Below are 10,388 nucleotides of genomic sequence, written 5' to 3'. Positions count from 1 at the left end.
CTTAAGAAACAGCTACCAAGGAACACAAGTCAAGAGAATAGGACTAATTAATTTAAGTTCTCACTTGGCCTTACTTGAACCTCATATATGGTAGTTTTAAAATCCGAATTAAGGATCTCAATGACTACAAAATCAGCAGCTTCCAGGGTTTTATAGACCAAATTGTTTTCATACGTCCTCATATTCAATAGTCATTGATACGTCCCCACTTTATCTTCAATAAATCAAAAGCAAGACGACAAAGCAAGTTTCTTATGTCATTTATATAATCATATTTTATTTGTTTTCCTCTAAAATAATCTTTGATTCAAATTTTTTTTTTTTTTGTGAACTGTTGGATGGAGCAACTTCCAATATAGAAAGCTGAAATTCATATTCAATCTTAAAACAATTCTCTGCAAATTCCATTGAGAAAAATATAAATTTTGGTGTCCTTGATCCAACAATACCATTTCTATTCCATTCTTCAAGGGCTTCTATTCCCTTCATTCTCTCTGCCACATATGAACAATGTGACATGTCAGAGTGGACAACTTTGGACTCTTGGTGATTCCTCAACTGAGAATTAGGGAAAGTGGGACCAATTAAGAGTTAAGATATTTGAAATATACTAATATAGTAAATAACCATTTGACCCTTTGAGGGGGCATCCACCAAACTTCTTTTCTTAGGGCAGCTGAACTTTTCCCACCCCTAGTTTATTGATCTACAACTTGGCAAGCTAAGCCAAAGTCCAAAAACACCACTCTCTCTCTCTCTCTCTCTCTCTCTCTCTCTCTCTCTCAATAATTTATGTTGATTTATAATTATATGTATAATTAATTAATCAGAATGCAATGACTTATATATTTATCTAGAACGACAGCTTTGTACTAAGATATATTTTTCTCACACAATCTTTCTTTTCATTCTATTCTTCCTTTTTTTCTACAAAGTGCCAGTATAAGAGCAATAACAAAAACCAAGCCTCAGTCACCAAATTTTGGGATAAGTTATTGATTCTCAAGAGACTAATCAAAGTCAACCACATGTATAAATATTCTTTACACATAACATGTACCTGAACTTTAAGTAGAAAAGGGTGAACTTATAACCTATAAAGCACTGTAATTCAGCATCTTTTACACAGCAAAAAAATAACAAGAAAAATCTAATTGTTTGATAGTTGAAGTTAGAGTAGACCCCTGCACTATTTTACAGTCAACATGGTGATTAAAATAGAAGTTAATGTTTGTAAAATACACAGTAAGACAGAATGACCAATAAGGGATTGTTACATGGCCTAAGCACATGAGAGGACATTTTCATTGTATGATCAAAATTTTCATTTATGAATTATGATAAAGTGGCTACTAATCTGCCCCCAAAACAATGGGAGGGGCAAGACACTATGACATATTGACATTATAACTACCCTGCCCTCATAATTCTTTTGCCAATGCCAGCAACATTTTCCCAGATATACTAGAAGGTAATGGCAAGGTTAGGCAAACAGTTTTGCTCAAGGCTTAATGTTTTAAATTGCATTGTTTAGGGTAAAATTGGACAGTTTACCAAATAGTAAGAAAATGGCAGTTGAACCACTTAAATTTTGGTTTGACTAATGCTGCCATCTAACATTAAAAAAAAATGGAGAGGGGGGGGGGAATTATTTTCCTGATTAGGCACAGTTTATGATTTAGGTATGATTTACATAGTGGAAACAATGTTAGGCAAGGGGTAAAAAATGAAAATTGGGAAAATACTGACAAATTTTCCATGGGTTAGATTGTCAACCTGGCATTTACTATAATAATATGGACCTATAAAAATTTCTCCCAATATGCCAGAAGAAATCAACTGCATAATAATTAAATTGACACATTTAGTCAAATTCTAGAATTTGGTAACCTGCACTCTAATGGTGTGGATCTCTTTTAACAATACAAGATGCCATTTCTCTATATATTATTGGCAACATTTTTGAATTTAAATACATACCCTTCTTCTTTGGTTAAAATTCATTCACATTGAACCATTAGATAATCAACTTTAATTTTCTAAGCACTTGCCATGACAATCTCAAGCACAAGTCAATCCCCTTGATTTTATCAACATTGGAATAAGAAATTCTCAATTTCAAAACTACTTAGTAATGTGCTTGACCTCGGTTTTGAGATGCCGCATTTCAACTTAAGAGTAGGTGGGCACTAGACTCCCCTAATTTCTCAAACAAAATGGTAGCACAAAGACATATCTGCACATGTCAACTACTATTTTTAACATTTTTGTATTGATAAAAAATAAGAAGCCAGATGGATGCAGATAGTGCAATTGGTAATCTTTTGTTGTCAAATAAAGGATTAGAGATCAAATCGTGCCTACACAAAAAAAGAAATCAATATTGAATATTGCCTATGCCAAAAAGAAACCAATTAGTATCTTAGCTAGACAACAAATAGCAATCATTATGAAACGGAAATCATAAATTTAAATCCGGTTATAGTTATTAAACAAAATTTGGGAATCTCAAATCAGTGAATCACTGTGCTAATTATAAAGAAATTGATCATTGCTTAAGTTTGCTAACCATGTCTGCCATATGGATGACAAACTATTACCTATTAATGAATTGGTGATGATCTTTAGAGTCAAATGGCCAACTGGGAACTCCAAATTTACTCAACTTCCTAAGTGTAGCCCTCGTTTGAAGCCTTTCTGGTCTGTTCCTTGACCTAGGGTTTGGAACCCATGCGTGCAACATAAGTTGAAAAATGGGTCAAAGTCTTTTAACCAAAGCGTTCCAACCTCTATCTTTGTGAACATTAACCTCCTAAGCATAATCACGTTCCCAATGTAGCAAATCCACATTAGAGTTATTGACTAATACATGATTTCTATAATTTTGCACCATAATTTAGGTGGTCTAGCTCCAAGATAGTTTTCATAGACTACCCAAATTTCATTATCACTTAAATTATTATGCTTTAAATTTTGTGCAATTTCCATTAAAAAAATATGTGTGCAATTTGTATGTGGATGTGAATGACCTTATTTTCATTAACTTAGTCTGTTTATTATGTTAAAGTATAGTTATAACTTATAACTTGAAAAAAGTGAGACTTTAAAAAACTGTATATTCCTTTTTAAGGTAAAAATAAGTTGAACCAAACAAGTTAACACTACATTTCATTCCAATGCAGCGTATTATATACTCACGCAGTTTTTTTCAACTATTCAGCAAATTACAACTCATTTAGGGGCTTATAGTGGTCAATTTTGGCACCAGATTCATGAGATGACTAAGCTTCATAAAACCAAGCATTAGTCCAAGCTAATTGGCTAAATATGATTTTAAACCTCTTCACTCAAGAAAATGATAAACAGCTCAAACAAAAGAAAAGAACATGGACACATGGCTAAATTACTTTTAACCCCATTGTCCCGGAATATTAATTGCCTCCTTGTGCCAGATTCCTTACTTTTTTTAATCGTTCTTTCTTTTTTTCATATAATTTATCCTATTAAGTATTGACCATGGTAACTTAGAACCTTGGTTACGTATGATCAATCTGAAAGGAATTCTATCATTCAATATCTTTTTTTAAAAAAGAAAATTCGAACCACTCTGCATTATTCTATAAGCATTCGACTTTAATTAAGTGATAATTTTACAAGCATTCAGCTTGATTCAGCCAAAAAAGCTCTATGGACATGTGACCTCTAAGATGATTCATTCATGGTGGATCGCTTCCAAAATCAATTTTAATTTCTGAATTATGTAATTAAACTGATAGGCCAAGAATGTATTAACCCCTTTGGTAAATTAATCAATTAATTAGCTAAGTTAATTAATTAGATTCAATTACATGCAATAAGCGTGATAGCACAAACAAATCACTATCTAAAATAAATGCAGTGGAAAATAAGTTTGACACAGGTGATTTGTTTATGAATGGAAAAACCACTGAAGCAAAACCCCACCGGATGAATTTAAGATCACCACTCCCGAGAATCCACTATTATCAAAACAAGCGGTTATAAGTAAAGGAATCCCAGTACCTTATACCAACCTACAGTTGAATCCTTACCCCAATACCTAATTGGACTTATAATGTGGTGACAATCTCTCATTTCAATGCACGGCTCCAAGTATGCGACTAACCAATTGATGCACGAATCCAAGTTTGTGACCACCAACTTGAGGAAGATGCTGGCTGCAAAGTTCTTTAGTTCATCCAACGATGAAGATCAAGGAGCTCCTTGGTTACAAAACCCCTAGCACAAAGACACAGTAGCTTCTTCAAGAAATATAATGAATTAGAGAAAATTGTCTCTGGTCACAATATGCATAAATAATGACTTTGCATTTGCTTGCATTATCTGAGACAACCCTTAAAATAATCCTTATTTATGTCTAGGGTTGTGAGAAAAGAAACCCTACACAAATACACTTGGATATACATGAAAACAAATCTGGAAATCTGAATTTCGTAATTCTCAATAGATACTGTTTTTGTCGAGCAGCTGTCGAGATTTGTCATTAAACCTCGATAGATATCTATCTGTCGAGTTTTAATAAACAACACTTCTTCACTTGTTTCTTGAACAGATTTACATGACTTCAATACTAAACTTGAACTCTTATTACTTGAAATACTAAATCCATCTTAGATTACCCAATTACAAGTAAAATGCGTTTTGCCAAAGGATTAGCCAATCTTACATAACATATGTTCTAACATAAACCTCCCCTACCATACATCAATTTTGTAACGTTAATCATGAGTCTTTTGCCTTATGTTAATGAAAGTATCAACAACAAAAAAAAAAAAAAAAAAAATTTAAGTTTTGTGTTTTGAATTGGGTTGCTTATACAGCCCTACTGAAAACTACAGCAGGCTCAATTTAATTATAAATAAAAAATATATATATAAAAAAAAAAAAAAAAGGAATTTCAAGTTTTCAAGGTAGTGGTCAACAATAACAACTATGCTAATATATATATAGCTCCATTAACTTGGAACTGAAATTTAACTACTATTGTAATTAAAGAGAAATCCGATACCTTGATTATCGATTTAATTCATGTTTTTCAGTATATTGAATCATATATTGTGTCTATCTATTAGGCCGAGGTTGATCTCTTTGAAAGTAACTTTCCATCAATATCATATGACATTTATAATCCTAATAAACCTTATTGCTTAACTAATAAGTCACTATTTTGAACCTTATCTGAGCAAGAAAATAAATAATATAAAGCTTCAATCGCGGTTGGCCTTTCATCTTATATTCCATGATATATTCTTGTTTTTTATCTGGAAAACTACGAAACTTTATGAAAAATGTTGTTTTAGATTTGGAAAACTCTAATGAAAAACTTCGAAACGGTATGAAAAATATGATTTAGACCCCAAAGCTCTAGTTAGCGGGATTAATCATAACTTTATACAAAGTTAGCAATTAACCAATTAATACACCGCAATAATAAAATAAAGCAATAAAAAGCCTCATATAATTTGATGGTGAAGTGAAAAACTTCGAAAAACTCTTCAACAGCAAAGCAGGGACGGATCCACGGGGGGCATAGGGGGCCCGGGCCCCCTAGCCCAAAGAAAAAATATGGGGAAAAAAAATTGGGACCCCTAGCCCAAAGGAAAAAAAAAATTAAGATTATATATATATATATATATATATATATATATATATTTTCTAGAATTGTGTCTCACCCTTCTAAAAACTTAGACTCCCTCTCTTTTAATTAGTCAAGCCTAACTAGCAACTACCTAACTCTAAAACTTAACAAAAACAAAATTTTAAAATAAAAAATTTCAGTCAGCCCATTATTAGAGTACTAGTATTCGGTGTTTTAAATGGTAAATATTTAATATTTAGAACATTAAATATCAAAAACACTACTGTACGGGATATTTCAAATGATAAATTAAAGTAGTAAAAGTAAGTTTTGGTTTGTGATTTTTTTTTTTTTTTTTTGCAACAGTTGATACTCTTAAGAAACAATATTATTTTGTTTTTTTTTATTATCTTTATTGGTAAATGATTGCATCTTAATGTATTAAGAAATAATAATTTTGTGTATTGATCTTGGCTGATAGTTTGTTAGTACTATATGGATATTTATTTGAATTTTTTTTCTTCTTATACTTCAGCCCCCTATCTTGAAATCTTAGGTTCGCCCATGTAGGAAAGCAACCTAGCTTTCAATGTAGGCTCTCAAGAAAGTATAGTAGTATTCTTGTCTTGAAATTCATGCATCAAATATATATATATAGTTAAGTTCAAATTACACTTGATGTAACTTCAAGTTACACTTGGAAGTTCATTCATTGTGTGGCTATGCCAAGAGCTTCTGTGCAAAAGGTGGTGAGAAGGATTTGTTGGGAGAAGCCACCTGAAGGTTGGTTGAAGTTGAATACAGATGGGTCGATGGAGGGTGGAAGTGGTTTGGCTTGGTTTGGCTTGTTGTGGAGGGGTTATTAGAGATGCTAATGGGCAGTGGGTAAGAGGCTTCAGCAGAAAAGTTGGCATCACTAACATTTTTGCTGCTGAACTATGGGGATTAAGGGAGGGGCTATTGCTTTGTAGAAGCCTTAATCTTTCTTCCCTTGTGATTGAGCTAGATGCGGATTCTGTTGTGATTGCTCTCAATAATCCTTCCTATGCTAACAATTTTATCTCCCCTATTTTGGATGACTGCAGATTGTTAGTTTCTCACATGCCTCAAATTCAGATTAAGCATTGTTTCCGCCAAGCTAACCGCTGTGCTGATAGACTTGCTAGGATGAGCTTTAGTCAGACTTTGGAATTTTCTTTATTTGATAGTCCGTCTGTGGACATAATTGATGTGTAAGAGAATGACCTCAATGGGATGTATTTTGATAGATTATGTCCTGAACTTTGTATTTCCTCTAAGTTTGTTTTAATGAATAGTAATTCACCAAAAAAAAACTTTAAGCAATGTTACACCACCAAATAACTTGTTATTGAATTCATATTTTGAAAATTCAACCGTTGAATTACATGTTCTATATATTTTTAACATACATGTCAATTTTCATGTCAATCTGATATAATTTACCATCGATCCATAAACTCATTTTTTATGCATTATTTTAAATTACGAAAACTTAAATTTAAACAATTAATTGATGACATGATTATTAATCTTTGATCATATTTAAATTTTATTAAGTATGGAGTAAATACGAAGATAATATAATCTAGCTGTAGATTTATCAAAATTCACATCTAATTAAAAAATATTGGGGATGTAATATTGCTTAAAGTTACACTAGGTGTAAGTGATTAACTTGAACCCAACTCATATATATATATATGGATTGGGTTCAAGCCACATCTGGTGTAACTCTAAGCAACATTACACCAGATTTAGCTTGAACCCAACCTTTAAGCAATATTACACCAATCAATTTTTTTAATTAGATGTGAATTTTGACAAATCAACTGTTGGATTACATTATCTTTGTATATTCTTCATGCCTGCAAAATTTCAAAGTGATCGAAGATCAATAGTCATGTCATTTATCAATTATATAAATTCAAGTTTTTGTAGTTTAAAATAATACATAAAAGATGAGTTTATAGATCGAATGGTAAATAACATCCTATTGGTATGAAAAATGGCATACATGTTTAGAACATATAGAACATGTTTTGAAAATTTCACCGTTGGATTACATGTTCTACATGTTCTAAACATGCATGCCAATTGGATATTATTTACCATTTGATCCATAAATTAATCTTTTATGCATTATTTTAAATTACAAAAATTTGAATTTAAACAATTGATTGATTACATAGTTATTAATCTTTGATCACCTTGAAAATTTTCAAGTATGGAGAATATACAAAAATAAAGTAATCTAACGGTGAATTTGTCAAAATTCACATCCATTTAAAAAAAAATATTAAGTAGTGTAATATTGCTTAAAGTTTCAGTACTAAGTACAACTTGCTTAGTATTTAATATATATATATATATATATATATATATATATATATATATATATATATATATATTGTCAGGGGACGAGAATCCAAAACAAGTAAATAGGCAGTCAAGGTTATTCCGATGAGCTAAAGTCCATAGAATGATCTAGGGCAGAGATCTCACGATTTGAAGAAAGATTGGGATAACTTACTTCATGAAGGTTTCGAGGACATACTTTGAACCTCGGAAGGACGAGCACTAGTTGTATAAGGGGCATAGAGCTAAACCACCAAAAAGGAAAGAAAACCAACTTGGCATGGAATGTGATAAGGATGAAGAAAGAAAGGTATAGAAGTCATCCACTCTGTATTAAATACAAGACAACCACATCTTTAACCGCATTAATGAGGAAGTGACCATGAATAATGGTGGCACGGCTAAGATTTTAGTGTAAAACTTGCTGGTATGTTCCAAATGGGATAAGAATTCTAAGAGTGTGATCCCAACCCTCCAAGTGTAGAATACAAATATATTTAAGCTGGATATATAAAGCAAGATAAAACATCTAAAATGGGACCAAAAAAAAAAAAGTGTAAGAAAGAAAGAGAGTTCACTTGTTTTGTAATATCTTCCTCGGAATAGACCCGAGGACCAACACTTGTATTTTTTCTAATCAACTTTCAAATTGAACATCAATAAAATAAATACCATTTCTCTCTTAATTCTATGACATAAGCCTTCTTGATCTTTGTATGGGGTATTCAAAAATAGACTTGACTTCCCATCCCTAAAGAAATTAATTGTGATAGCAAAATAGCAAACTCATCATTTAAGACATAAAGTTGTTCTTTTGCTTTTTGCTTCACACACACACACACATACAAACAAGAGTTGTATGAACTTCTACTTAAATTTAATGATCGCTTGAGTGAGTCCTGATTTCGCCCAACCAAATCTTATGTTCGTCAACATCTTCAAACGGTTCTTTGAAAAACTTTTACGACCTAACTTAATTACACTTGTTTTTAACACTTAAACAACCTTCATTGACACCTAATTTAGCACATGGAATATGCCAATTAATTCTAAAATTTTTATTTTTCTTTTCCGTGTGATTGAGTTTATATGAGAGGGGTCTAAATCCAAATCCATAGAATAATATGGGAAATTTGTATTCAACTGCCAGATTATTGGGAAAGTATAATTAATATCAGTATGATTGTGAAGTTTAACATTCTAATATGGTGTTTGTTAACTGGAAGCAAAGAAGTAAAAAACGCAACACGGAAATTAACACGTAAACAAAATTGGACTTTAACAATAATATGATACATGAATGATGAAAATTTAGATTAAATCAAATTTCTTTTATATTTTATTTAAATTATATTTTATGCAGCCAAAAAAATATATTATTTGTGCGGACTATACTTGATACCACATTCAGAAAGTAGCCCACCGATAAAATTGTGTGCTTGAAACAGCTGGCTGGTAGCAATTGATGGTGGAATTAACCAACTGAAATAAATAGATTGATGAGATTTTGAAGGCAAATGATAGCAATTTACATAGTAATTGAAAATAGAATTATTCCTTTTTTTTATAGGGATAATAGAATTATTCTTAATACACTATTAATCATGAATTTATGATGATGAATTGATGGTGACATGTAATGTTATTAAAATAATACAGATAGTTCTTGTATTTATCTCTAATATAAACATTGTCTTCTGTATGCATACAAAACAATTGACAACGACTGAGATTTGATGGTTAATTTTGTAGGACTTGATGAAAAACATGTAGTAGAAAAGATCATGATCATCTAATGTTTTGCAGTTGTGAATTTGTGATACTCTGGAATTATATGAATTGATATTTGCTTAAATATGAGTGAAGGTTGCATGGGAGTGTACCGAAAACCATATTTGTACACCTAATTGTAACTTAACTAGTCTTTTGAGGTATAATGCATATGTGAGTATGTGACTAGTGATCGCGACAGTTATTTTACGAAAATGTTTTAGAATCAATGGAATCATGATCTTATCTTTCTTATCTTTCTATTATTTTCTTCTAATTTGGTTTGTATCATGTTTTGATTTTTTTTTTTTTAAATGTGTCTAACTTTCTTATACACGATATGCATGTGTTCAAAGACTCTATCTCTTTCCTTACTAAGTACAAATGACACAAAAGGAAAAAAAAAATTAAAAATAGTAAATTAAGTCTGCAAGATAAAGAGAAGACAATTGAAAAAGATGACAACTATCACCAAAAAAAAAAAATGCAGGAATTGTCCTATTAATTTGTCATCTAATTAATTACATCTTACTTAAGTATATAAACATAAGCAGCACAGCACAGCACAGCACAGCATATAACTTAAATCTCCGCGTAAGAACAAAACAAAAGACATAGCCGACGT

The sequence above is a fragment of the Castanea sativa genome, chromosome 1 (genome assembly GCF_040712315.1).
Source record: "Castanea sativa cultivar Marrone di Chiusa Pesio chromosome 1, ASM4071231v1".
NCBI classification, from domain to species: Eukaryota; Viridiplantae; Streptophyta; class Magnoliopsida; order Fagales; family Fagaceae; genus Castanea; species Castanea sativa.
This window is presented reverse-complemented; position numbering follows the sequence as displayed.